Below are 5153 nucleotides of genomic sequence, written 5' to 3' on the forward strand. Positions count from 1 at the left end.
ATAAATAAATAAATAAATAAATAAATAAATAAATAAATAAATAAATAGGTCATCCTCAGTTACACAGCAAGTTCAAGACCAACCTAGGCTTGCCTCAAAAATGAGGGAGCAGGTGTGAAGATGAGGGAGCACTCAGGAGGCTACTGGAGTAGAAGGCAATGACAGAATGAAGAAGCAACAGAGACTAGAAGATGTACTGAAGATAAATCGTGAAGTACAAATTTGAAAATTAAAATATTGTATTTCTGGTTTGAACAAAGTAATATACTCAGGTAGGGAAGACTGGCAGAAATACAAGATCATGGAAGGAAAAGGATGAGGAGGAAGAGGAAGAAGAAAACAAAGAGGAAAAAAATAGTGGTGAGGAAAATATAGCTCTATTTTAAACCTACTATGTTTAAGATTCTAAAGGGATGTCTACTTATATGGCAAGCTCAGGAGAATTCTAAGCTAGAAAGTTAAAAAGGAGGAGTCATCACCTTGAAAACACATGGCTATTTCAGTGAAGAGCACACAGCTGGTCTATGCTAAAAGGCAGAGAAACCAAAGGTTAATGGCTGGCAGTGTGTCTGGAAAGACTGAAATGGAACGATATTATGAGGTGAGCCATTGACAAACAACTGCAGATGCAGTAGCAGAAAAGTAATAGTACAGGAAAAATTCCTGCATACTACGCAATCAGTCATTCTACTATACTCACATCTAACTGAATCCCCTCAACAACTCACTGGAGTCAATGTTACGAACCGTTTTACACAATGAACACCAGCCTCAGAGAGAGGATTTCTCAAAGAACACTAAATAGGGTGGTATTTTCACTTAACAGTCTCTTTTTAGAGGGCAATCTCTTAACTTTGCTTTACAGCCCCTCTACTGATCTTTCCTATGCCTTCAAAGGTTTTGTTTCTGTTTTTGGTTTCAAGCAAACTGGCATGTAGGGCTGAAAATGGCTCAGTGTTAAATGTACGTATTGCTCTTGCGGAGAACCTACCTGTTCCCGTCCCCAGCATCCACATGGTGGCCTACAACCATCCTTAACACCAATTCCAGAGGACCCGACACCCTCTTCAACCTCTGAGCATCAAGGTACATGTGGTATACACACATATGCAGGCAAAAAACACATACATTTTTAAAAAAAAAAAAAAAAAAAAAGAGAACTGGCATATTGAGTCTGAATTTTAGAAATACAATTCTAATCTTACATAGTAAATAAACTTCTGGGAGTAAGGACCAAAGGTGAAACAGGCAAATACAGCATTATGCAATGCCAGCCAGATGGAATACCTTGTTTTTAGTAAGCCCAAGTTACAAGTTATCTTACAAGGTCAAATAGAAAGTAGCTCTTTGCTCCAAGAGACACAAAGAGTCATATCCCAAACTCATGTCAAACTGCATAACTGCATATGTATGCTGCTAGTCACAAAAACAAGGGAGAAGACCAGCTCATTAACACAAACTTGCCATCCATTACTGAAAACATTTCTCAAAGCATAAAACTTTTCCAGATTTTTTTTAAATCCACAAAGTCTGTATTCCTGCTTAGAAAATAAAACTAACATTAATTCAGAACAGCCATTAAAAGATGTACTTGTTTTGGAGGGCTGGATGTGGCTGTGGTACGGAGAGCATCTGCCTCACAAGTGGTACGCTGGGTTTGATCCTCAAACGCTTAAGAAAAAAATATGCCTCGTCTGATATCTGTTAAAGGTATATTCACCTTTTTAGAAAGTGCTCTCTGGTTTCTGCATCAAGTGCTAACTAATGCTGGTAAATTACCTGCCACCATACAACACTTGTATAGATATGGTATTCCACCTCTCCTACACAGTCTAATGTTTTAAACTTAGATACGTGTATTTACCTTCAGTTACTATTAATACAGTGCATATTAAAATTAAATGTGATATTATCAGTTAAATTCAGTTAATACAAATATTGCTAAAAATCTATAAAATTACAAAAGTACTTAATAAGGTAATGCCAGTACAGAGCCTATGCTATAACATAAGACTTTCTAATTAACAAATGAGTTTATACTATTTAATTATAGTAAACTGGAAGAGGGTGCATTTATCATATGGTACACAGATTACATAAATACAGATGAAGTCTTTTAGTTTCACAGACCAGGCAAAATAAAGTATGAAAAAATTATAGATTACTTACTAATGAAAAGCTTTTTCAAGTATATTTATTCCGTGTAGGTTGAACAATTTTTTTTTTCTAATTTCAAATGTTAAAGACCACATCTTGAAAAGAACTCTCATAACACAAGACATAACTCAGTGAGGAATTGGAAGATTACTAATACTCAAATCTAATTCTAAAAAGAATGGGGGAGAGTAAGACTAAAAGCAAGTCACAGTCAAAGATCAAAAATTTAAAGTAAAACAGTCAAGTAAACATTTTATGTGCTGTCTGAGAGTGAACTGACACTAGCACTGGGATATTTTATCAAAATAGACACATGAGCATTCTCCTGTACAAAGTCCTTTGTGTCTCAAACACTAAGCATTCTCACACGAGCACACATACATACCTGTCATACGAAAAGACACATGAAAGCAAGCAGGGAAGGAGGGACACTGGGTAACATGCATTTTTGAACATCAAGGCTCAAGCAGTAAGCTATGTACGCATCAGATTTAAATTCTAATGCCATAGGACAAGTGACACAATTCTTTTCCATTTTTCTGATATTATTTCATTAATTTTGTCAGCAGTAAAGTTAGCATCTAAATCAAGATCTAACTAAAACAAAATTAAACAGCCTTCCTTTGCAAATCTCTGATGCCCTTATCTACCCTAAACCTTGCATGCCCTTATCTACCCTAAAATTTCACTCAATTTCCCTATTTACTTTTCTTAAACTGGAGAAGGCATTCACTTCTTAGTTTATGAAGACCACATTTACAAATCTTTTTAATCTTGGAAAAAAGGCAATAGTGATCATTTTCAATACACAAAATAGTATTCTCATTGCCCTTCACTGATAAAAAAGCTTCCACTAGACTTTGTAACATTCCTATGAACTTCGAGCTTATCTTTAAAGGGGGAGCATGATGTGATAAGACTGAATGTTTTAAATGTAAACGCCTCTGAAATTCATCATTTTCATCACTATGTTATAATAAATTCTTCTTCCTACCAGACTAAAAGATACAAGAGGAAAACAGAGTGACAAACATGCTACTTTGCCAAAACAAATTTGATTGTGGACCCCTCCTAAATCATAACACAATCTACTAAGATATAACTACATTAGCAAACTTCACCTTCAAATACAAAGCTGTGGTGAAAAAATACAGAATCAGCATCTGAAACAACTCAACATCTAGAAAATTTTATTTCCAATTACATTTACTAAAACCAAAATAAAACAAAACCTTTGCCACATACACCATTGTAGAAATATAAAAGCTACATAGAGAATTAAATTATTCTCAGGGCACAATTCAACATGCTGACATTACAATCATTTTTAAGCCTCAGAAAGCTATTTCCTTCCTTGATCACTCTCCAATTCTTCAATTTAAAATCTTCTAGGATGAGTTAAGTGCACTTTTACCTTCATGGAAAGACTATGATTTTACATGTAACAACAGTATGAATTGAAGGAAATGGGTAAGTACAGTTGTATTTAGAGGTCACTGTTCTTCACAAGCATTCACTGTTTTAGTACATATCTTTGAAAACACTCTTGCAACAAGAATTATTAATATAGTATGCAAGCATATAAATAGCCAGGTTTGCTCTTTAAAGTGCTTTCACTATTTTAACATTATCCTCTCAACTTCTGCAACAATATGCACTGAAAATTAAAATTAATTCCAGTTCAGTGAACCCACAACAAATACTAATTATACTGTCTCATACTGTATGTTCCAGTAAACACTCCATTTGTATAACATTACTAAACTAAAATTTAAATCATCTTTGAGATAGCATGTTTCCCCTAGAAGTTGCCAGTTACAAGAAAAAAGAGTCAAGAGCTCTCCAAAAAGATACAAAAACAAGACAAAGGTGTATAGACAAATGTCGTAATACCATAATAGTTGCTTCAACCTCGTTTCCTAAATTCACATTAAAAGAAATGTCATTTTAGTATGTTAAAAAAAAAAAAAAAACACTACTTTGTTTACCTTTTCCACAGACTGTTAAAGTACTGCCAAGGTAACATAGATTTAAAAACTGACAACTAGACTACTTAGCAGTTGCCAAAACAACGCAGCTGGATTCTTAAAGGGAAAGTACTCTTGTGTAATATACACCTAATTACTACTTTAGAGAACCTCAGTGTCGTTCAGTAATGGATGATACAAGGCATAAGGGAAACACAATGCGCTACAAACTTGAAAACTGTTATACAATGTTAGTTTTTAAGTACGAGTACAGTTGTCAACACATCACAGCGGGTCTTTCTAATTGCAGTTTCTGAAATCCCAGTTTCATAGTAAATTAACATACAGGTTAACGCTGTGTTGTACCCGATCTACACTATTCCCTACTGGCTCATGACAGGAGCTTCAGAGCTCAGAGACCGATTTCGGGTCTGAGCAAGAATCTGATAGTTACACGTTCTCAAGGAGAAGGGAGAAAACGCTAATTCAGAACCGCTCACCTTTCCCAAACTTGTCTGCATTATCACCGATCTTTAATCCTCAGCTGTCCAAAATAAGAGACGATGCCAAACCCGAAGGCAAAGTTTCCATCGCACGACGCGGCGGGATCTACTCGACCGCGGAGGGCAGGGAGCGGGTCCCTTCCGCAGCCCCCCAACTCCCGAGCCCCCCCCCCGCCCCCGGCGGGGCCCGGGGGCGGGGGGGGGGGGGGAACGGCCGCCCGAGCCAGCCCCCGACACACACACACCCGGCCACCGACACCCCGACCGGAGAGTTCAGACCCCCTACCTGCCGCCCCGACGAACCAACCTTCTCCCGACGCACAAGTGGGGGAACTTCAAGTGCGACCACAGGGCCTGACGCCCCCCCCCGCCCCCGCCCCGGAGGTCCGCCGCGCGGGGAGACCCCCCGAGGTTCGCGGAGCCGGAGGAACGGAGCCGGCGGCTGCGCGGCCCCTTGGGAACTCCGTCAACTTTCGGGGAGGAGCGGCGCGGCGGGGGGCCCCGGAGGTGGCGCGCCCGGGGGAGG

The 5153-nt window shown here is 38.7% G+C and overlaps 1 protein-coding gene across 3 annotated transcripts in view; it reads right to left on the bottom strand.

Annotated features, from left to right (window-relative positions):
• Mef2a (myocyte enhancer factor 2A) overlaps window positions 1-5153 on the bottom strand; it is a 127665-nt gene that overhangs the window by 121274 nt on the left and 1238 nt on the right. The gene's annotated exons all lie outside the window — the stretch shown is intronic.

Source organism: Psammomys obesus, unplaced genomic scaffold (genome assembly GCF_907164565.1).
Source record: "Psammomys obesus unplaced genomic scaffold, mPsaObe1.curated_primary_1811, whole genome shotgun sequence".
NCBI lineage: Eukaryota > Metazoa > Chordata > Mammalia > Rodentia > Muridae > Psammomys > Psammomys obesus.